This window comes from Theropithecus gelada, chromosome 12 (assembly GCF_003255815.1).
Source record: "Theropithecus gelada isolate Dixy chromosome 12, Tgel_1.0, whole genome shotgun sequence".
Classification (NCBI taxonomy): Eukaryota; Metazoa; Chordata; class Mammalia; order Primates; family Cercopithecidae; genus Theropithecus; species Theropithecus gelada.
The window spans coordinates 66402625-66428330 of record NC_037680.1 but is presented as its reverse complement, the minus strand read 5'-3'; the positions used below and the strand labels follow the sequence as shown (position 1 = coordinate 66428330).

The following is a 25706-nucleotide window of genomic DNA, read 5'->3' as shown; positions in this document are numbered from 1 at the left end:
AGATAAATCAAAATGAAAACACACATCAAAACTTATTTGATGCAGCAAAAGTAGTCTTAAGAAGTAAGTATATAGGGCTGAGCACAGTGGCTCATGCCTGTTATCCCAGCACTTTGGGAGGCCAAGGTGGGCAGATCACTTGAGGCCAGGAGTTCAAGACCAGCCTGGCCAAAGTGATAAAACCCCATCTCTACTAAAAATACAAAAAGAATTAGCCAGGTGTGGTGGCACACATCTGTAATCCTACCTACCTGGGAGGCTGAGGCAAGAGAATCACTTGAATCTGGGAGGCAGAGATTGCAGTTAGCCAAGATCATGCCACTGCACTGCACTCCAGCCTGAGCGACAGAGTGAAACTCTGTCAAAAAAAAAAAAAAGTATATAGTAATAAACATCTACATGAAGAAAACAGAAAAATCTCAAATAAATAACCTAACTTTACACCTTAAGGTACTAGAAGAGGAAAAACAAAGCCTAAAGTTAGTAGGAGGAAGGAAATGATAAAGATTAGAGCAGAAGTAAATGAAATGGAGGCTGGAAAGACAATGGAAAAGATAATCAAAACTAAGAAGAGGTTTTTTTTTTGACAAAATAAGCAAAATTGGCAAACCTTTAGCTACACTCAGAAAAAAGAAAAACTCAAATAAAATCAGAAACTAAAGAGGAGAAATTACATCTGATACCACAGAAATACAAAGGATCCTAAGATAATACTATGAACAATTGTATGCCAATAAATTGGATAACCCAGAAGTAATGGGTAAATTCCCAGAGAATAATTGTGATGTATTAAAGTTTTAGGTTTTATATATATTTGTTCAATATAATGAAAATTTTAAATTAAAACTATCTACAATTCTACTACTCAGAGAAAATCATTATTGTTCAACAATTAATTACTGAGTGCCTACTACATGCCCTGCTCTGTTAAGGTTTCTGGGAATTCAACAATAACTAAAAAAAGTTCTCGTCATGAAGTTTAGTTTCTAGTGAGTAGAGACAAACCATTAAAAGTACACTAGGTCAGTGCTAAAAATAAAAATAATGTAGATTATATAGCATAGAATGATGCTTTTTTAAACAGAATGATAAATATTACAGCATTTATAGATTTTTCTGATAAGATGATATTCAAACAGAAACTTCAAGTAAGTGAGTCAACAAATACTGCAGGTATCTTGAGAAAGAGCATTCCAGAAGGAATAGCAACAGGAAAAGAAAAGAACATGCTTGAAACTTTGAAGGAACAGCCAAGGAGCCAGTGTGGCTAGAGAAATGAAACATGGGATCAGAGGTACAGGATTAAAATCAGAGAGAAAATAAAAGTTGGGGAGTGGGAGGCATAGATATGTAAGACTTTGTAGGCAATGGCAAGGACTATGGATTTCACTGTGACAAAGTCACTGGAAGGTCTGTGCAGAGCAATGACTTAAAATGATTTCTGTAGTTCAAGGATTGGTCTGGCTGCTGTGTGAAGAATGGACTGGAAGGAAGCAAAAGTGGAATTAAGGGGTCAGTTAGGAAGCTATTTTAACAATCTAGGTGAGAGATGAGGGCAACTCTTTAGACTTTTATGTAATTCCTTCCAGTCTTTTTGCCTGTGCATTTGAGCATGTGTATAATTAACATCATAAGGATAAAAAATGTGTATAGCTTAGTACCTTGCTATCTTCACATGAAATTGAAATTTCTCATGTAATTTAAAATTCTCATAAAAGGTAGCACTTATGCATGAGGCAAACTTTTTTCTTGGTTTCTGTTATGCTTGTAAATTTATTCAAGTCTTTTATGATACATAGAAACTTTAAACCAAAAAGTTAGACATATTACAACAACTGAAATGTTCAAAAATAAGGGAATATTTAAATAAATAGTTTTATATCTACATGCTGGAATAATATGCAGCTAGTTAAAATAATACAGTTATTTTTAAAACATGGGGTAATGCTTATACAATGGAATACAAAAAGAATAAGATGGTATACACACAGTCATATTCTTTTTGAGTGTAAATTCTAGAGAGTGTAAATTTTAGAGTGTAAACTGAGTGTAAATTCTAGAGAGAAATTCTCAAGCTTTCTTTTGCCCAAACAGGTAAATCTGAAAGCTTCCTACTTTCTGGAAGAAAGAATGTAACTGTTCCCAGTTATGTAAAATATGTCAAAAAGACTAGAAGAAAATATCTAAAAATACTATTTCCACGGGGTGAGATTATAGCTATTTTCATTTTCTCCTTTTATATTCTGTATTCTTCAAATGTTCTACAGTGAACTGGAATTAAAGTTATAATTTAAAAAAATTTGGAATTGTAAAAGTTAAGGAACTTGCAGAATTGAGATATAGGCTCAAATGCCTGACATGTCACTAACCAGCCCTTTCTTAGGCTTATTTCTCTATTAAATATCAATTTCCTCCCTTCTAAAAGAAGGATAATTGTCCTCACATAATGACTTAAGATCAGAAGTAGGAGGGTATTCAGCATAGTTCCTCTCATATTAAATGCTTGATAAATCTGTTTAAACAAATGTGAAAATCTGACAGTCTAAGAATTCATATTTTAAGTAAAATGCAAGTCTACCATGAATACCCAATTCAAAAGGATATGAAAACTGTGCTATTCACTCTTTCATCCTGTTCACTCTTGTCTGCAATCCAATTCAAATTAGAGGAAAATGTACCATTCTAAAATTAATGTAAAAGGCAAACCAAATTGCTACCTTCCCTTCCTTGTAGTATCTTCTTGCCTAAAGACTTCCCAAACATGGAAAGAAAATTTCAAGTTGTACTGTAAAAGTCATCTTCCTAAAACTGAGTGTAAATTCTAGAAATTCTCAAGCTTTCTTTTGCCCAAACAGGTAAATCTGAAAGCAGAAACTCTACAAACCAGAAGACAGTGGGGGCCAATATTCAATGTTCTTAAAGAAAACAATTTTCAACCCAGAATTTCATATCCAGCCAAACTAAGTTTCATAAGTGAAGGAGAAACAAAATCCTTTACAGACAAGCAAATGCTTAGAGATTTTGTCATCACCAGGTGTGCTCTACAAGAGATCCTGAAGGAAGCACTAAACATGGAAAAGAACAACCGGTACCAGCCATTGCAAAAACATGCCAAAATGTAAAGACCATCGATGCTAGGAAGAAACTGCATCAACTAACGAGCAAAATAACCAGCTAATATCATACTGACAGGATCAAGTTCACACACAACAATATTAACCTTAAATGTAAATGGACTAAATGGTCCAATTAAAAGATACAGACTGGCAAATTGGATAAACAGTCAAGACCCATCAGTTTGCTGTATTCGGGAGACCCATCTCACATGCAGAGACACATACAGGCTCAAAATAAAGGGACGGAGGAAGATCTACCAAGAAAATGGGAAAATAAAAAATGCAGGGGTTGCAATACTAGTCTCTGATAAAACAGACTTTAAACCATCAAAGATCAAAAAAGACAAAGAAGGCCATTATATAATGGTAAAGGGATCAATTCAACAAGAAGAGCTAACTATCCCAAATATATATGCACCCAATATAGGAGCACTCAGATTCATAAAGCAAGTCCTTAGAGACTTGCAAAGAGACTTAGACTCCCATACAATAATAATGGGAGACTTTAACACCCCACTGTCAACATTAGACATATCAACAAGACAGAAAGTTAACAAGGATATCCAGGAATTGAACTCCACTCTGCACCAAGTGGACCTAATAGACATCTACAGAACTCTCCACTACCAAAATCAACAGAGTATACATTCTTCTCAGCACCACATCGCACTTATTCCAAAACTGACCACATAGTTGGAAGTAAAGCATTTCTCAGCAAATGTACAAGAACAGAAATTATAACAACCTGTCTCTCAGACCACAGTGCAATCAACTAGAACTCAGGACTAAGAAACTCAATCAAAACCACTCAACTACATGGAAACTGAACAACTTGCTCCTGAATGACTACTCGGTACATAATGAAATGAAGGCAGAAATAAAGATGTTCTTTGAAACCAATAAGAACAAAGATACAACATACCAGAATCTCTGGGACACATTTAAAGCAGTGTGTGGAGGGAAATTTATAGCACTAAATGCCCACAAGAGAAAGCAGGAAAGATCTAAAATTGACACCCTAACATCACAATTAAAAGAACTAGAGAAGCAAGAGCAAACACATTCAAAAGCTAGCAGAAGGCAAGAAATAACTAAGATCAGAGCAGAACTGAAGGAGATAGAGTCACAAAAAACCCTCCAAAAATCTATGAATCCAGGAGCTGGTTTTTTGGAAAAGATCAACAAAATTGATAGACCACTAGCAAGACTAATGAACAAGAAAAGAGAGAAGAATCAAATAGATGCAATAAAAAATGATAAAGGACATATCACCACCGACCCCACAAAAATACAAACTACCATCAGAGAGTACTATAAACACCTCTGCGCAAATAAACTAGAAAACCTAGAAGAAATAGATAAATTCCTGGACACATACACTCTCCTAAGACTAAACCAGAAAGAAGTTGAATCCCTGAAGAGACCAATAGCAGGCTCTGAAATTGAGGCAATAATTAATAGCCTACCAACCAAAAAATTCCAGGACCAGACGGATTCACAGCCGAATTCTACCAGAGGTACAAGGAGGAGTTGGCACCATTCCTTCTGAAACTATTCCAATCAATAGAAAAAGAGGGAATCCTCCCTTACTCATTTTATGAGGCCAGTATCATCCTGATACCAAAGCCTGGCAGAGATACAACAAAAAAAGAGAATTTTAGACCAATATCCCTGAGGAACATCGATGCAAAAATCCTCAATAAAATACTGGCAAACCGAATCCAGCAGCATATCAAAAAGCTTATCCACCATGATCAAGTGGGCTTCATCCCTGGGATGCACGGCTGGTTCAACATTTGCAAATCAATAAATGTAATCCAGCATATAAACAGAAGCAAAGACAAAAACCACATGATTATCTCAATAGATGCAGAAAAGGCCTTTGACAAAATTCAACAGCCCTTCATGCTAAAAACTCTCAATAAAATTGATATTGATGGAACATATCTCAAAATAATAAGAGCTATTTATGACAAACCCACAGCCAATATCATACTGAATGGGCAAAAACTGGAAGCATTCCCTTTGAAATCTGGCCCAAGACAGGGATGCCCTCTCTCACCACTCCTATTCAACACAGTGTTGGAAGTTCTGGCTAGGGCAATCAGGCAAGAGAAAGAAATCAAGGGTATTCAATTAGGAAAAGAAGAAGTCAAATTGTCTCTGTTTGCAGATGACATGATTGTATATTCAGAAAACCCCATTGTCTCAGCCCAAAATCTCCTTAAGATTATAAGCAACTTCAGCAAAGTCTCAGGATACAAAATCAATGTGCAAAAATCACAAGTATTCTTATACACCAGTAACAGACAAACAGAGAGCCAAATCATGAATGAAATCCCATTCACAATAGCTTCAAAGAGAATAAAATACCTAGGAATCCAACTTACAAGGGATGTGAAGACCTCTTCAAGGAGAAATACAAACCACTGCTCAATGAAATAAGAGGACACAAACAAATGGAAGAACACTCCATGCTCATGGATAGGAAGAATCAATATTGTGAAAGTGGCCATATTGCCCAAGGTAATTGATAGATTCAATGCCATCCCCATTAAGCTACCAACAGCTTTCTTCACAGAATTGGAAAGAACTGTTGTAGAGTTCATATGGAACCAAAAAAGAGCCCGCATTGCCAAGACAATCCTAAGCCAAAAGAACAAAGCTGGAGGAATCACACTACCTGACTTCAAACTATACTACAAGGCTACAGTAACCAAAACAGCATAGTACTGGTACCAAAACAGAGATATAGACCAATGGAACAGAACAGAGCCCTCAGAAATAATACCACACATCTACAGCCATCTGATCTTTGACAAACCTGACAAAAACAAGAAATGGGGAAAGGATTCCCTATTTAATAAATGGTGCTGGGAAAACTGGCTAGCCTTAAGTAGAAAGCTGAAACTGGATCCTTTCCTTACTCCTTATATGAAAATTAATTCAAGATGGATTAGAGACTTAAATGTTAGACCTGAAACCATAAAAACCCTAGAAGAAAACGTAGGTAATACCTAGAAGAAAACGTAGGTCATAGGCATAGGCAAGGACTTCATGTCTAAAACACCAAAAACAACGGCAACAAAAGCAAAATCGACAAATGGGATCTAATTAAACTAAAGAGCTTCTGCACAGCAAAAGAAACTAACATCAGAGTGAACAGGCAACCTACAGAATGGGAGAACATTTTTGCAATCTACTCATCTGACAAAAGGGCTAATATCCAGAACCTACAAAGAACTCAAACAAATTTACAAGAAAAAAAAAACATAAAAAGTGGACAAAAGATATGAACAGACACTTCTCAAAAGAAGACATTCACATAGCCAACAGACACATGAAAGAATGCTCATCATCATTCCCCATCAGAGAAATGCAAATCAAGACCACAATGAGATACCATCTCATACCAGTTAGAATGGCAATCATTAAAAAGTCAGGAAACAACAGGTGCTGGAGAGGATGTGGAGAAACAGGAACACTTTTACACTGTTGGTGGGGCTGTAAACTAGTTCAACCATCGTGGAAGACAGTGTGGCAATTCCTCAAGGATCTAGAACTAGAAATACCATTTAACCCAGCCATCCAATTACTAGGTATATACCCAAAGCATTATAAATCATGCTGCTATAAAGACACAAGCACACGTATGGTTATTGCGGCACTATTCACAATAGCAAAGACTTGGAATCAACCCAAATGTCCATCAGTGACAGACTGGATTAAGAAAATGTGGCACGCTGGGCCAGAGCCTGCCAGGGACAGGAACCAGATGACGGCCCAGGCCAGATCCCACCCGGCAGCAGCGGAAGCACGCCGAGCTGGCTGGCAGTGCAGTCCCGGCGGTCGCGGGCAGCTCACCCGGAAGGCCGCGCGGGGTCGGGGCGTGGATCCTTACCCTGGCGCCCAGCACGCCAGCCCCGGCGTTCGCTGGGGAGGATTTTCCTTGCTGCTGCTTAACTTGGAGGAGTACTACTCCGAACAGCATAGAGCCAATCACATTTTGCACAAGGGCAGTCACCATGAAAGGAAAATCTGAGGCTCCTTAAAAATATGTTCAAAATCAGCGATTTTTGAACCACATGCAATATCCCAGCCCATCATCAAGATTCCTTTGAGAGACTGTATAAAAACAGGAAAGCATAGAGATAATGGAGCCAACAGACACTTCACAAAGGCGAAATCTGTGAGTATTTCACTCATTTTCAGTCAGGTATATTTCATTAAAGAACATAATGTTTTCGCACCATATAAAATAGAAAGGGGCAAAATGGAGTATGTTTTTGAATTGGATGTTCCCGAGAAAGTGGAAGATGTTGTGGAGACGTTGCTTCAGCTTCACAGAGCATCCTGCCTTGACAAATTGGGTGACCAAACCGCCATGATAACAGCTATTTTGCAGTCTCGTTTGGCTAGAACATCATTTGACCAAAACAGGTTCCAAAACATTTCTGAAAAGCTGCACATGGAATACAAAGCAGAAATAGTGACGCCTCTGGTGACTAATGCTGGATACGTGTACATCACGGACACAAACCTCTATTTTCAGCCTCTCAATGGCTACCCGAAACCTGTGGTCCAAATAACACTCCAAGATGTCCGCCGCATCTACAAAAGGAGGCATGGCCTCATGCCTCTGGGCTTGGAAGTATTTTGCACAGAAGACAATCTGTGTTCCGACATCTACCTAAAGTTCTATGAACCTCAAGATAGAGATGATCTCTATTTTTACATTGCCACATACCTATAGCACCATGTGGCGGAGCACACTGCTGAGAGCTACATGCTGCAGTGGCAGCGTGGACTCTTTTCCAACTATCAGTACCTCGTTCATCTCAACAACCTGGCCGACCGCAGCTGCAACGACCTCTCCCAGTACCCTGTGTTTCCATGGATAATACATAATTATTCCAGCTCAGAACTAGATTTGTCAAATCCAGGAAACTTCCGGGATCTTAGTAAGCCAGTGGGGGCCCTAAATAAGGAACGGCTGGAGAGGCTACTGACACGCTACCAGGAAATGCCTGAACCAAAGTTCAAGTATGGGAGTCACTACTCTTCCCTGGGTTATGTACTTTTTTATCTTGTTAGGATTGCACCAGAGTATATGCTGTGCCTACAGAATGGAAGATTTGATAATGCAGATAGAATGTTCAACAGTATTGCAGAAACTTGGAAAAACAGTCTGGATGGTGCAACGGATTTTAAAGAGTTAATTCCAGAATTCTATGGTGATGATGTGAGCTTTCTAGTCAATAGCCTGAAGTTGGATTTGGGAAAGAGACAAGGAGGACAGATGGTTGACGATGTGGAGCTTCCCCCTTGGGCCTCCAGTCCCAAGGACTTTCTCCAAAAGAGCAAAGATGCATTGGAAAGCAATTATGTGTCTGAACACCTTCACGAGTGGATTGATCTAATATTTGGCTACAAACAAAAAGGGAGTGGTGCAGTTGGGGCCCATAATGTATTTCATCCCCTGACCTATGAAGGAGGTGTAGACTTGAACAGCATCCAGGATCCTGATGAGAAGGTAGCCATGCTTACGCAAATCTTGGAATTTGGGCAAACACCAAAACAACTATTTGTGACACCACATCCTCGAAGGATCACCCCAAAATTTAAAAGTTTGTCCCAGACCTCCAGTTATAACGCTTCTATGGCAGATTCCCCAGTCTCTCCAGGTGAAGAGTCTTTTGAAGACCTGACCGAAGAAAGCAAAACACTGGCCTGGAATAACATCACCAAACTGCAGTTACATGAGCACTATAAAATCCACAAAGAAGCAGTTACTGGAATCACAGTCTCTCGCAATGGATCCTCAGTCTTCACAACATCCCAAGACTCCACTTTGAAGATGTTTTCTAAAGAATCGAAAATGCTACAAAGAAGCATATCATTTTCAAATATGGCTTCATCGTCTTGTTTACTTTTACCAGGAGATGCCACTGTCATAACTTCTTCATGGGATAATAATGTCTATTTTTATTCCATAGCATTTGGAAGACGCCAGGACACATTAATGGGACATGATGATGCTGTTGGTAAGATCTGTTGGCATGACAACAGGCTATATTCTGCATCGTGGGACTCTACAGTGAAGGTGTGGTCTGGTGTTCCTGCGGAGATGCCAGGCACCAAAAGACACCACTTTGACTTGCTAGCTGAGCTGGAACATGATGTCAGTGTAGAGACAATCAGTTTAAATCCTGCAAGCACACTGTTAGTTTCCGGCACCAAAGAAGGCACAGTGAGTATTTGGGACCTCAAAACGGCCACCTTAATGCACCAGATTCCATGCCATTCAGGGATTGTATGTGACACTGCTTTTAGCCCAGATAGCCGCCATGTCCTCAGCACAGGAGCAGATGGCTGTCTTAATGTCACTGATGTACAGACAGGAATGCTCATCTCCTCCATCATGACGTCAGATGAGCCCCAGAGGTGCCTTGTCTGGGATGGAAATTCCATTTTATCTGGAAGGCAGTCTGGTGAACTGCTTGTTTGGAACCTCCTTGGAGCAAAAATCAGTGAGAGAACACAGGGCCACACATGTGCTGTGACATGTATATGGATGAATGAACAGTGTAGCAGTATCATATCACAGGAGGGGAAGACAGACAAATTATTTCTGGAAATTGCAGTATTAACTGCCTTTTCCTCTCCTGAATATTAAGTTTTAATGCATTTTTAAACCAAACTTTTAAACGGACTGGTGAATGTGCAATGCTAGAAGTTTTACCACATGGAAAATTTGTGGTTTTAAACTTTCTAAATCATGGTGACTTCGTTGAAAGCCATTAGTTGCCATTCTCTTAAGGCAGATAAAATGTGGCAGTGCTAGGGAAAACATGTTACATTGTAAGGCAGATGATCATCCCTGTATGATGATTGTCAGAAGACAGGACTGGGTAGCAGAGAACAGCTAAGAGATAAATTGGGCTAGGGAAACTTGTCAGAAAGCACTGAACAATTAAGAATTTTCCAACAAAATGTGCAGTATTCTCTGCTACTTCTGAATCTGTTTTGTCTTCCTAATCTATCACAATTGCTACCCATTGGGTTTTGGGTGTATGTTTTCATAGAGCGGTTACTTTCTAAAATGCTGTACCCAGATTCTAAGAACCTGGAGAAGTTTTAGCAGTTCTTATAACAGTAAGTTTACTGTGTATAGGAATGGTTTGTATTTCATTATAGCTATTCAACTTTTCTACATTAAAAATATTTTTCTCTTAAAAAAAAAAAAAGAAAGACAATGTGGCACATACACACCATGGAATACTATGCAGCCATAAAAAAGGATGAATTCGTGTCCTTTGTAGGGACATGGATGCAGCTGGAAACCATTCTCAGAAAACTATCGCAAAAACAGAAAACCAAACACCGCATGTTCTCACTCATAGGTGGGAACTGAACAATGAGAACACTTGGACACGGGAAGGGGAACATCACACACCAGGGCCTATTGTGGGGCGGGGGAGGGGGGAAGGATAGCATTAGGAGAGATACCTAATGTAAATAACGAGTTAATGGGTGCAGCACACCAACATGGCACATGTATACATACGTAAGAAACCTGCACATTGTACACATGTACCCTAGAACTTAAAGCATAATAATAATAATAATAATAATAATAATAATAAAAAGAGAATCTAAAACTACCTTCACTGCTACAGATTTTTCCCATGACTGTGAGATTCAGACTTCAATGTGTGTGGCAGGTAAGGAAATTATGAACATCAAGCTTGTCCCAACTACACACTTCTAGTTACATCCTTTGTTCAGTCAGCTGTTGAATACGAGGTAAACTGCCTCATGTTCATATCTTTACAATAAAATAATAAAGCTCAAAATAGTTCTCTAAGCAGCTTCATACAAATGGAAACATAGGACATTGTACATTTGCAGCTAAAGCATCAGCTTCTTAGGAAATACAACTGTAGCTGTCTCTATGGTCCGAAGACTAAAAATTCCAGATATTTTAGAAAAATTAAATTATGAAATAATTGTATTACACATGTCTTACCTTTATCAAAGACTTTAACAAGTTTTCTTTTAGGTAAAAACTTCAGTAATAAATTTATTTATTTGTAAATCTTATTGAATATAGAATTTTAGAATCAAAGGGCCTATTTAATCCCATGCTTCTCTGTTGGATAGAAAAGTGAAGAGATACATAAATATATATTCTCTTAGTGCAATAAATGAAAATAACTATATAGAACTTTGACATATATAATCTTGTTTCATTCCAAATATTCTTGTCAGATGATAACTGGTATTTTTGTCTTCATTTCTTAAGTGAGAAACTAAAGGTCAAAGGAGAGCAATGACTTCCTTAAGGTCACTAAGTGACAAGGGCAGAGTTGGAACCCGGTTCTTTCACTTTAGAGCCAGTATTTTTTGTAATACATAAAAGTATCTCTTTTGTACCATATTTTCTCTCAAGATAGGCTGTGTAAACACAAGGATTAAAGACTGATGTTCATTAACATCAATAACTGCACAAAAATTTGGGAAACAATTGCTTTTCAAATATCTTTCCCAAAAAGTGACTTTAAAAAACAGATTTTTGTCCTCAAAATGATAATGACGATTCCCTAGAAAATCGTTTTTGCGTTTCACATTAAGAAATCCAGTAAGGTACCCTTTTCCCATTCTTAAATATATTTAGAGACAAAAAGAAACATATAATTTGCCTGTATGACAAAGTATAATTGGCATCATAATTCTGTAAGAACCTGTGTATAATGCTGTCGTGGTGGGAAGACAACTAAAGCAAGAGTAAAGGGATTTTACAAGGGCCTAAACTTGGGTTAATCACTTAAGCACTGTGTTTCATCTGCAAAACAGTATTGACCTATAGGATTGCTGTGAGGATTACATAAAAATGTATGTGATGGCAATTTGTAAGGCATCAAGCACTACATAAATATAAGGCAACATAATTATTGATTTGCTCATTCTATTTCCTGATGTAGATACTAACTGCTACTCATCATATGTAACTAAACTTATTTCAAGTTATACAAACATTATTAAAAGTTGTTCATAAATCAAAGAAAGTAAATTTTGAATAATCTTTTAAACAATCACTCTCGTTTAAAACTTGCAAATTCAAATTTTTACATACAAAAAATGACTATAAAATGCTAAGTTTACTTTCTACAAGTTATACACATAATCAGCAGTAACATGGATGCAGTTGGAGGCCATAATCCTAAATGAATTAGGGCAGGAACAGAAAACCAAATACCACATGTTCTCACTTATAAGTGGGAGCTAAACATTGAGCACACATGGACATAAATTTGGGAACAGCAGACACTGTGGACTACTAGATCAAGGGAAGCAGTGGGGGAACATGGGTTGGAAAACTACTTAATTGGGTACCATATTGTCTACCTGGGTGATGTTATCCATACCCCAAACCTCAGTATCATACAATAGTGCCATGTAACAAACTTGCACATATACCCCCTGTATCTAAAATAAAAGTCAGAATTTAAATAAATAAATAAAGCACATATTTACAGGCAATGTATCATCCCATTTTCCCAAAATGGAATGCTCTAACAGTTTGAATTCACTTAATGTTTACATATGAATGGCATTCAAATATTTACTGAATCTAATGGTGATAACAATGTTCATTGATTCTACAAAAACTAAATATAATAAATAAGGTATACTTAAACTACAGTGAAAAAAATTTAATCCTCAAGATCTTGCCTTGTTCTAAGAATCATCATTATGAATATAAATTACTGTCCAGTATTTTAAAAATAATTGTTATCTAAACTTAGTGGTTAGAAATTTAATTTACAGATTAGGTTTAATATAAGTTAAATACATGGCAATCATTATTTTTCATATTCTTTATATTATTTTGGTTTTTCAACCTGTAATTTGCTACCATAATTAAAATTAACCTAATAACATATTCAGCATTTAAAGTTTTCATACCTCTTAAGAAAAATTATTCAGAAGAATGTGTAGTTATATAAAGCATATAGCTATCTTGCCCATATTTTACTCTCTGATTTTCCATTTATAAATAATTTCTTGATAGCCTGCAATTCAAATTTTTCCTATAGGGAAAATACTTAAAAAACCCCTATTTTAAGATATCCTCTAATATCTATCCTGTTAATCCAAATTATTTCCCTCTTTCTACATCTCCCACTGGCCAGTTTTTTTTTTCTCTATAGTTTATCTCATCATCTCTTTAAGAGATTATTAATGAAGACTTACTTTATTTAATGCACTTTAACAGTGAAAGGGGAGGAAAATATATGCCACCAAGCTGTACAGTGAAACCGATAACCTTCCTTATTTCTACTCTTTCCTATTGGCTAAATTCAAGCAAAAAAAATTAAATCATGAAAAAAAAGAGCACCTATTTGAACAGTGAAGTATACATTTTTTACTTATAGTTCTAAATATGGCTTGACCAAAAAGGAATAATTTCTGAGACCTAATATAGATGGTATTTATATCCTATACATGTTTAACAGCATATTAGCACTCATGTAATACTTTTAATACTGACAGTACATACCAGTTGACATACTGAATCCAAAGCATTAAGGAAAAAATAAGAAAGGAAAAACTCTATGAGAAATTTCTAATTATGCAACTTAGAAAATATTCCAAAATGATGCATTTAAATTTTTACAAACATCTTTTACATTAAAAAAGTAGAAATTACCAAGAAGTTCATGGAGGTTTTCTGAATTCATATGTAATTATGACAAACTTCTTGATTCTCATATTAATCCTCTCAAAATGCAAAAAATAAATATTTCTAAGTTTAAGAAACTATAACACTGGAAACAAAAAATAAAGAAGAGACTATGCCTAGCAATAATTCTCAGGAAGGAAAAAACAGGATAATTAAGAACAAGATTTAGCATCTCATCAGATAACTATATACCTTGTGGAGAATACTAAATAAAGATACATAAAATTTTAATAGATGAAGATGAATACAATCTCCTAGGCTTCACAGAAACATAAAGATGAAAATTTTGCCCTATGAGATATTAAAATTTATTACATAGCAATAATTATAAAAAGTATGGTTCTAATAGAATAGACTCATCAATGTTAATAATAAAAATAAATAACAGTAATAACTCTCATTCATTGAGCATTTACCCTGGGCTAATCATTGTACTAATTGTTGATATATGTGTTTTATTCATATTTACATTTTAATGACTCATGCATAGTACTTATAATAAATTTATGAGTTTATTATATCCATTTGTCAGGTGAGGAAAGAAAAATGCAAACATACAGTAATTTAGTCAAGCGAATATAGCTAACAGTGGATATACCTGAGTGTACATAATAATTTAGTATAAGATAAAGGTAGCATTTCAAGTAAATGTGAACTATTTATTAAGTTTGAGGGACAACTGGCTAACATTTTTGGGGAAAAAAGGTAGATACCCATGTTACTTCTTGTACCAAATTAATTTCCATATGAATTTTAAAGATTTATGTCAAAATGCAGCCAGGCATGGTGACTCATACCTGTAATCTCAGCACTTCGGGAGGCAGAGGCAGGCAGATCTCTTGAGGCCAGGAGTTTGAGACCAGCCTGGGCAACATAATGAAACTAAAAATACAAAAATTAGCCAGGTGTGGTGGCATCTGCCTGTAGTCCCAGCTACTCGGAAGGCTGAGGCAGAATAGCTTAAACCCAGAGGCAGAGGTTGCAGTGAGCCAATATTGCACCACTGCATTCCAGCCTGGGCAACAGAGTGAGACTCCATCTCAGAAAGAAAAAAAAAAAAAGAAGAAGAACACATAAATATCTACTTATGTAATTTTAAATTGTGATTATTCTCTTTAGGAAGGACACCAAGAGCAAAAATCATTTTAAAAAAAAAAAAAAAAAAAAACCCTCTAATATATCTGATGACATAAAAATCCCAAAACATCTACATGGCAAAATATACCAACATCAAGTTAAATGCACATACTAAATTAGTAATTTTTTTTTTCAGAATATAGAGTAGAGTCCTAATAAGAGAAGAGGGGTCAGGCTGACAGGAGCAGGGGAAAGCAAAAAGAGAAAGCAGATAAGCTGTAAGTCTGCCTTTCCTCATGGTCCAGGACAAAGCCCTCCTGTGCAAATAACTCACAATCGTCCTGCAGCTGACTTATCACCAGACCATTGGCTGATAGAAAAATCAAGTTAGCTCACTGCAACCTTGGTGTTATCAGTAGCCTAAATAGACTTCTCCAGCACAAAGCACAAGTATCATCCTATAAAATCCCCAGCAAGCCTTTGTCTCCTTGCAGTCAGCTCGTCTTGCCCATTTGCCCATTGCTTCCTTGCAACGTATGTTCATACTTTCTCTAATAAACCTGCCTTTCTTTACCTGGAACTGTCTTGGTAAATTCTTTTTACTGCCCACATGACATTGGCCCCTGAGAGTTGATACCCGCAACATATGCGACAAAGTTTTACCCAATATAGTAGTTCTTACAAATAGTAAAATACTGACACTCTAAACAGAAAAAAAAAGAAATTGGTGAAGACAGAGCACAGCATTCACAAGGAAAATATAATTACTAATTAACATACTAAAATACTTTCATATTCATGAGTAATCAAAGAAATGCATATTAAAATAATACTGAGATATTTTATTTGGATATTTTATTTGCTTGCTGAGCAAAGATAGCTTGTGTTCGCAAAGGTGCAAGAAAATCTCCACTGACCGTTAAGAACTATCATTTTTGGGGGGAATACATGTGGTAATATGCAAAACATCTTCTTGAAAAAGCCACATTCTTTTTTTTTTAACCTTTAGGCTCTGTTGGACTTAAAAAAAAGTCTCATTCTTTGGTCTAAAAATTTCACATTTGTGAATTTATCCCACAGAAACAAACAAATAGGCATCCATTTTTGAAAAATGCATTTCATTATAAACAATTGTTTATAATTAAAAATACTGGAAACAAACTAAATTGCAACAATTCAATACTGTTTTAAGTTGTTAGCAAATTCATATAATGAAATAATATGCTGCAAGCAAAATGGTGATTCTAGTCTATATTAATGACATGAAAATATATGACTATACTTACTGTTCATGCTTGTTGACAAACCAGAAAAGCAATATGCAGACCAGCATGTTTAACACTACTATAATTTCCATGAATACTATATATGTGTACAGAAAAAAATATTTTTTAAAGGATAGAAATTGTATCTAGGTAGGGATTTAGATTTGTTTTTCTTTGTTTAAAATTTTCTACCTTTTCTAAAATAAATAGCAACATTTTTGCAATTCACAAATTAATCTAAAAAACTAAATGGAAGGTAAAAAGTAGAGAAAGAAATATAATACTTTTAGAATAACAGAATAAAAAAGAAAAGACAGGATAATAGCCAAAGGGGTAATCTATGAGGAAAAAAAAAAGGCAGACAGTAGTCTCATAGACAACAGAGATGAAAAATGGCAACAGCCAAATGAAGGAAAAAACACACATGTATGTATGTACATTCATACACTGTTTGGGCCATAGGAAAAAAAATCAAAATTATTACAGAAACAAGTTTGAATCCATTGTCAAAGATCCTCAAGGAGACCATGCAGCAAGAAAGAGTGGAGGCTGAACAACCATTTATTATCCCATTTCTGACAAAATGGTTACCAATTATCTCAATGAAAATAATAACAGAGTGGCTTAGGAAACATAAGAGTTAATATATTCCAAGAAATCTATATAAAAGAGAGGAAATCACATAAAGGTAATATAAAACAGAATTACTAAAGCTAGCTGATTCATTTGAAAATACTTTGCAAACTGCTAAGAGTCACAGCAGTGATATTATCACTAAGCTATAAAAACTGTTACTGAGGTTAGCCCAGAACAATAACTAGCTTATAAAACACAAAGAAGAGGGTGCTCAATCTGTTTAGGGAAATCAAGAAAGAATTCTCAATAAGTAATATTAATTCTGAGTCTTGTAAGATAAACAGAAGTTTGCTGGGTAGCTCTAGAACTGACATGGTGTAGAGGAGGGATTAGGTAGGTGGAAATTGGAGATGTATATTCTAAAGCAAGGAATGTATAGAAGCAGGAAAGAACAAGGTTTATTTTAGATAAGTTCAAGCAACTTAGCATGTTGAAGTTCATGTAGAAGATAAAGTATTTGGAAGTGAGGCTGAAAATGTGTATGGAGGTCAGACTATAAAGTGTTTGATATATCATACTAAGAAGTTTGACTATAACAAGGAATACAAGAGTGATTTGATTAGATTTGCATTTGAGAAAGGTTCTTTTGTTGCAATATGGGATATGGACGAGACCTGGGTAGTACTAGAAGAGACTGGTTCGAGGACTTTTAAAATGACTGAGGCCAGAAATGATTAGAGCTTGAATGAGGGCAGTCGCAGTACAGATTGAGAAGAAGAAAGAGACTCAAAACCTTTTAAGTAGAACTGATGAGATAATCAGGGAGATGTTAAAATGGTTCCCATGTTCCCAACTTGAGAGCTTGGGTGGACTCTATAATGGTTATTATGTGTATATAGATGCATGTGAACTAAAAGCATATATACATGTGCTGAAAGAAGATATGAGTAGAGAGGCATGTGGGCACACTGGAAAAAAAAATGAATAAGGCAATATACAAAATGCAGTACAAATAATGTATGGATGAGAGAAAAGATGAAAGTAGGTGGGAAATTATGTTTGTGGGGATGCTTTAAAAAAATCGAAGTCTTTATTTTCATTTGAAATCACCAATAAGCTGTACTTAAAATTCAGGCAATGCCTAGCTCTCTAAATGAGTTTACATAAAGGGCTTAGAACGGTGTCTAGTAAATGGTAAGTTTTCAATGGATATTAGCTATTATGTTATTACCCTGAATCATCCAAAAGCTTTAGTTCCTATTCTCTCACATTTCTTTTTTTTGAAACAGTGTCTTGTTCTGTAGCCTGGGCTGGCATAATCACAGTTCTCTGCAGCCTCGACCGCTCAGAGCTCAAGCCAAGTGATCTTCTACCTCAGCCTTCTGCGTACACATATGTGCTATCATGTGAGGCTAATTTTTATATTTTCTGTAGAGATGGGGTTTTCACAATGTTGCTCTGGCTAGTCTCAAACTCCTAGGCTTGAGCGATCCACTCTCAGCCTCCCAAAGTGCTGAGACTATAAGTGTGAGCCACTGAGGCTGGTTCTACTCTCACTTTTCTATTTCATTCAATTATAAGTTCTAGAGAGGATTTAGTAAAATGTCTGGGGTACACATAACTTCTAAATTATTCAACACTGCTACCCATTCAGAGCATTTTGCTGAAATAAAGATGAGTTGCTTATTCAAAACAAAGAGAAGTTGGAATATGATCTTTCATTAATTTGTCCCAAGAAATATATAAAACTTAACCACCCTAAGTAGATATTACAGTGATAGTTTTTCAGATCTACTTTAGAAAGATATTTTACGCCATTGAAAGCTGATGCAAACTATTTCCAAACTAGATTTATAAGAGAAGAATCTAAGAAGAAAGGATAGAGAAATTCAGTAAATTACCAGAGTTGCTTAAAATGGGTCTCCAAAATGTTCTTATTATTGTCTTTGAAGAGCTGTAAAAAATCAGAACAAAAATAGTCATATTCTAAAGCAAACTTTATAGAATACATAATATTTTAACTATAGTTAAAAAGGGGCTCTCTTTCATTAGCTTAATAGAAAGTTAACTGTAATTTACAGTATCAAATTATTGTCAATATCTAATAATTAAGATGGTACCTAATTCTAAAACACTGTCATGATGAATAGCTTACCAAAAATTGTATATAACAAGTTATACTTAGGTGCACAGAGACAGACTCTGTGTTTTAAAAATGATTTGCTTTTTAATTGTAAAATTCCTTTAAGAAATAGATAAAAAGAGAAAAGAAATGCAAAGTAATATTTGTTGAGTATCTACCATATCCTAAGCATTGCACTAGTTGCTTCATATTTTCTCTCAGTCTTTACAAACTCTTCAGAGTAAACATTATCCCCATGCAACACAGAGGAAGTACATTCATTGAAAAGTTAACAGTCTACAGTAACACAGCTAGTAATGAATAGAGCTGGAATTCAGTTCTGAAGCTATCCTACCTCAAAGTCCACAGTCTTACATCATATTGTATTATTGATTCTGAAATTCAGGACATATAAGTCTTATATTTGAATAAAAGTTAAAATTAAAAATATTAAATATATTTCACTGACATATGTGCTTCTTTTGAACTACCACTTATAGTTTCTGTTTCTTTATCCTTTGGGGAAAGAAAAATGTAATGTGAGGACCCATCTTACATGCATATGAAAGTAGGTAATTTTCTCCAAATAGCAAAAATATATCCCTATATTGCCTAAAATTCAATTAATTTGAGCTGATTCAGGGTAATTAATTCCTCTTAAGATCCAAATATTCCAGTCATTCATATTATAGTTTTCTCCCTTTATGACAGAACACATCTTTATATCATTTGCATTGATACAAACCATTTCTACCTGATTCCTGTTCCTTTAATATTTAGCCAAGATCAACTAAATTCAGAAAAGGGGAGGTAATTTGGTAGTTGGGAAGGAACAAATAAGAGATACTCTGGAAATATTTAGGCCCATAGGGAATGCAGGAAAAAGTACAGAGACAAGAATAAGTACAAGGAACCTAGAAAGCCATGACACAAGATAATAAAATGTACATTTTCCCTAGGCAAATATAGGAATATTTGCTGTTATGAAAATCAAGATAAAATTAAATTTAAACCATCTTTTTGTCTATGTACGGCATAAACTCAACATTCTTGTTAAGTTCCATCTTTGTCATCCTCCAAAGTCACTAACACATTTTACCGGCAAGTATCAGAACCAGAAAACTGAAAAAATATATATGCTTTAAAATTTTACTAAGTTTGAATTTAAGTTTAGAAACAATATATTTGTATATCTCAAGAAAGTAAAATTCTTCAAGTTCTTCTAAAGAAACTTTTATTAATATACTGAAAGAACACAATGAACGTAAGATGACTAAAAACATACATAAATGAAATTTTAGCAGTATGATTTTTCTTCTTTTTCTTTTTTTTTGAGACAGGGTCTCACTTTGTTGCCCAGGCTGGAGTGCAGTGGCACGATCTTGGCTCACTGCAACCTCTGCCTCCTCGGTTCAAACGATTCTTATGCCTCAGCCTTTGGAGTAGCTGGGACTACAGGCATGCACCACCATGACTGGTAATAGCACTATGATTTTCTAAACTGATCTCCCATCTCTCTTCTTATTCATTCTGATTCATCTTAAACATGCTTTTAAATTAATAATCCTTATGTATAGTTCTGATTGTGTTATCTTCCTATTCAAAAAAATTTAGTTGCTCTTTCCAATGTTGAAAACCTTTAGCCTAATATTGAAGTCCCCTCAAGATTTGGTCCCAAATAAAACATTAATCCTATTTCCCATGATGTTTCTCCTTTGGAGAGCATGGGGAGTATGACCAGTATTGGCACATTAATATCTGCAGAGTTGGAACTGGAGAAAAAGAGAGCTAAATAAAATGTTTTATTCAAATATACAAATATTAATAAGACTGCCCTCTGGGTTAGGCTCCAGTAGTACTAGAAGAGACTAGTTCGATTATCGCTAGGCGATCAAGATAAATAGAAGTGAAGCAATATAAGAAAAATCATAATACTTACTGACTTTAATATAAGCACTGAACGAATGGTCAACACAAGTGCTAGGGTATAGGAGTTACTTCAGTGTTAAAAATAAAAATAGGAGATTTTGGCCAGCTGGAATATCCAGGCATTAGGATTACAAACTAGTGCAGAACCTTATAAAACGCAAGTGGAGGAGAAAATGGTCGAAGAAATTTTGTGGTGATCTTCCTTTCTACTCCCTTTCTTCTTCTCTAATCAGACTGTTTTCTTCCACTTTCTCCTTCCTTTGCTCTTTCATTTGAATGTTTTCTTTTATGTTAATGGTTGTGATCTCATTTTATTTCTTCATTAATTGTAACCAATTGCATGTCCTTTTTGTAAATAGTGTTCAAGTCACTTTTTTATTTCAGTCTTTTTTTCTTTCATTACTGTTGTTCTTTCAATTGACTAGAATTCAGCACTGAGAAGTTTTAAATATTTAATAATATTATTTAATATACAAAATTCTACATTTGATTCTAAATATTCTAAATTCTAATTGGTACTTTTTAGTTAAGAAGGTTTTTAAGTATGGCCTTTAAATTTTAAAAATATAAATCACAAACATGAATCTTTCCTGATATTTGAAATAAGATATTATGAGAGGCATTTTAAGACACCAAAAACTTTCACATTAAGAAAATGAGACTATTTCAAGCATAAGAAATAATATATTGTTTATATAACATAATGATATTCATTTTTCTATACTTTAACATTTAATATTATATAATCCAATAATGTAACAAATAATGCTATATAATACTATATAAGAGGAAAACTAAAAGTCGAAACAGAATTATGTAAATAAAATGTAATTGTCTGATATGATCATGAGAAGAGAGAGACAAGATGAGGTGATCCGAAAAGAAACAAGTCAGTCTAAAATTGATTAGGTAGTTTCAAGCATTATTGAAACTCAGTGAGTTCAGTGAGCTTTAGTTCTTGTTTCTAACTCAATCATAAATAAGATTTTATTTGAGGATGCCCAAAAGATGTGGATGCCAATTCTACCTGTGGAAGATATAGATAAAATAGAAAAACAACTTCAGATATCCATTCTATCACAAAGGGGCATATCATCAGGGAGATTAAACTGAATGTTACTTCATAAATGTGTTACAAAGAAAATTATTTTAATCTACCCTTAAGCTGCAAAGTACATTTCTCTTTCAAAGATTCTGTGTATTAAGTATCTGACAGTAGAAGTATTCATTCTGTTCTTCTAAGATATGAATGTCACACTACTTTTTATTTTTAAAAGCAGCATCTAAAGAGATTCTTGGTCTATTACCTAATGTACAAAGGATATAAATTTGACAAACACATTTTCTGAGATAATTGTTTTTATTGAACCCAGATTCTTCCACCAGTGTCCATCCGTAAAATGTGACCTTCCCTAATGGTACTATAATTTATGCAGATAGATGCAAATTGAGTCAACTGTAATGCCTATGATGTCTTGAAAATTTATATATACAGTCATCTCTTGGTATGCCCAGGGGATTAGTTCCAGTACCAATCCACATACAGATGCTAAAGTCCCTTATAATAAAATGGCAGAATATTTGCATATAACATATGCATATACCCCTATACAGTTTAAATCATTCCTAGATTACTTATAATGGCTAATACAATGTATACTATGTAGTTTTTATATTTAATTTTTTATTTGTATTTTTTATTGTTGTATTGTTACTTTTTACTGCCTTTTTTCCCCCAAATGTTTTGATTTGCAGTTAGTTGAACTTACAAATGCAGAACCCATGTTTAGAGAGGGCCAGCTGTACATATAAAAGCAAGCACAAGGATGGCTGGCAAGATGGACGAACAGGAACAGCTCCAGTCTGCAGCTCCTAGCAAGATCAACACAGAAGGCAGGTGATTTCTGCATTTCCAACTGAGGTACCGACTCATTTCATTGGGACTGGTTAGAAAGTGGGTGCAGCCTATGGAGGGCGAGCCAAAGCAGGGTGGGGCATTGCCTCACCCGGGAAGCACAAGGGGTCAGGGGACTCCCTCCCCTAGCCAAAGGAAGCCTTGAGGGATTATGCTGTGAGGAACAGTGCACTCTGGCCCAGATACTATGCTTTTCCCATGGTCTTCACAAACTGCAGATCAGAAGATTCCCTCGTGTGCCTACGTCACCAGGGCCCTGGGTTTCATGCACAAAACTGGGTGGCTGTTTGGGTAGACACCGAGCTAGCTGCAGTTTTTTTTTTTTTTTTTTCGTATCCCCAGTGGTACCTGGAATGCCAATGAGACAGAACCGTTCACTCCCCTGGAAAGGGGGCTGAAGCCAGGGAGCCAAGTGGTCTAACTCAGTGGATCCCAGCCCCACAGAGACCAGCAAGCTAAGATCCACTGGTTCGAAATTCTGGCTGCCAGCACAGCAGTCTGAAGTCGACCTGGGACACCTGAACTCGGTGCTGGGAGGGGTGACCACCATTACTGGGACTTGAGTAGGCAATTTTCCTCTCACAGTGTAAACAAAGCCACCAGGAAGTTCGAACTGGGCAGAGCCCACCGCAACTCAGCAAAGCCACTGTAGCCAGATTGCCTCTCTAGATTCTTCCTCTCTGGGCAGGGCATCTCTGAAAGAAAGGCAGCAGCCTCAGTCAGGGGCTTAGAGACATAACTCCCATCTCCCTGGAAGAAGGGGTGGCTCTGGGTGCAGCTTCAGCAGACTTAAAAAACATTCCTGCCTACCAGCTCTGAAGAAAGCAGCAGATCTCCCAGCACAGCACTCGAGCTCTGCTAATGGACAGACTGCCTCCTCAAGTGGGTCTCTGACCCCTGTGCCTCCTGACTAATAGATACCTCCCAGCAGGGGTCAACAGACACGTCATACAGGAGAGTTCTGGCTGCAACTGGCAGGTGCCCCTCTGAGACAAAGCTTCCAGAGGAAGGAACAGGCAGAAATTTTTGCTGTTCTGCAATTTTTGCTGTTCTGCAGCCTCTGCTGGTGATACCCATGCAAACAGGGTCTGGAGTGGACCTCCAGCAAATTCCAGCGGACCTGCAGCAGAGGGGCCTGACTGTTAGAAGGAAAACTAACAAACAGAAAGGAATAGCATTAACATCAACAAAAAGGATGTCCACACAGAAACCCCACCCGAAAGTCACCAACATCAAAGACCAAAGGTAGATAAATCTATGAAGATGAGAAAAACCCAGCCCCCTTTGGCTGAAAATTCCAAAAACCAAAACAACTCTTCTCCTGCAAAGGATCACAACTCCCTGCAAGCAAGGGAACAAAACTGGACGGAGAATGAGTTTGACAAATTGACAGAAGTAGGTTTCAGAAGGTGGGTAATAATCAACTCCTCTGAGCTAAAGGAGCATGTTCTAATGCAATGCACAGAAGCTAAGAACCTTGAAAAAAGGTTAGAGGAATTTCTAACTAGAAATATCAGTTTAGAGAAGAACATAAAGGACCTCTTCAAGGAGAACTACAAACCACTGCTCAAGGAAATAAGAGAGGACACAAACAAATGGAAAAACATTCCATGCTCATGGATAGGAAGAATCAATATCATGAAAATGGCCATACTGCCCAAAGAAATTTATAGATTCAATGCTATCCCCATCAAGCTACCACTGAGTTTCTTCACAGAATTGGAAAAAAATACTTTAAAGTTCATATGGAACCAAAAAAGAGCCTGCATTGCCAAGACAATCCCAAGCCAAAAGAACAAAGCTGGAGGCATCACACTACCTGACTTCAAACTATGCTACAAAGCTACAGTAACCAAAACAGCATGGTACTGTTACCAAAACAGAGATATAGACCAATGGAACAGAACAGAGCCCTCAGCATCTCTTTCTCCACACAGCCTATTTATCTGGCTAGTTTGTACTTTTTATACAATGGCAGACTCAGGGTAGACTGACTTCTCACAAGGTGACTAGCTTCCCCATAGATACCATTTCAAGATAGCCAGGAAGGCTGCAAGATTTCTATGACTTAGTCTTGGAAGTTGCATAGCATTACACCTGTTATAATCTAATGGGCAAAGTAATCATAAACTAACCCAGATTCAAGGGAGTGGAGGGACAGATCCCACCTCTTCACAAGGGGTATGCCTGTGTGTACAATAAAGAAATGATGGCGGATCCAGCTACCTCATAACATTTTTGAGATATATAAATCTGATTTTCTAAATAAAGAATGATGTCCCAAGAGAAAACATAAACCTGACTTCCCAAAGAGAATAGAGAGCCATAAGCAGATTCATTAATCTGATTATTTTATTTTCAGTACATATCTGCATTAAAAATCTATCTGTATTCTATTTCAGGAATCTAGTGCATCAGGATTATGTGCACTCTTGTTAATCCAAGTGTAATCTCTGAACCAGCAGCATCAGCATCACCAGGGAACTTTCCAGGAATGCAGAATATCAGACTCTACCCCAGACCTACTTAATCAGAGAAGCCCAGAGAGATTTATATGCATATTAAAGTTGGAGTATACTCATATACTAGCATAAACAGAGTATCCTCAAACTCATAATAAAGAAACCTAAAAAACATGAAGTACTGTCCTGTCAACTTTAGGGACGGAGGATCAGACATTTTATTTTGTTTTTAAAGGGGGAATACAGCTAAAACTGAATTGCTTCAGTAGTCTTTGACAATTTAAAAGCTGAATGTGTATGTGTGGCTGGGAATCTTGTTTTCATCTGGGATCAAGAATTATTACTATGTATATGAGGAAGCATTTCTTCTACAACAGCTATTGACCAAGAAAACTAAGGAGAAAAGACCAAAAAAGAGTGCAAATAACTTCAAAATGGATAACAAGTATCATACATATTTAGTAATGTACATGTAAAAATGTAGATTGTTTTTGCTA

General features: G+C 36.2%; 1 protein-coding gene and 1 pseudogene across 3 annotated transcripts in view; one reads left to right on the top strand and one right to left on the bottom strand.

Annotated features, from left to right (window-relative positions):
• The window catches only part of C12H2orf88 (chromosome 12 C2orf88 homolog), a 342050-nt gene that overhangs the window by 311270 nt on the left and 5074 nt on the right, over window positions 1-25706 (bottom strand). The window lies entirely within an intron of this gene.
• Window positions 6892-9766, top strand: LOC112635806 (annotated as a pseudogene). Its single transcript, XR_003122093.1, has one exon. The product of XR_003122093.1 is annotated as a protein FAN pseudogene (transcript).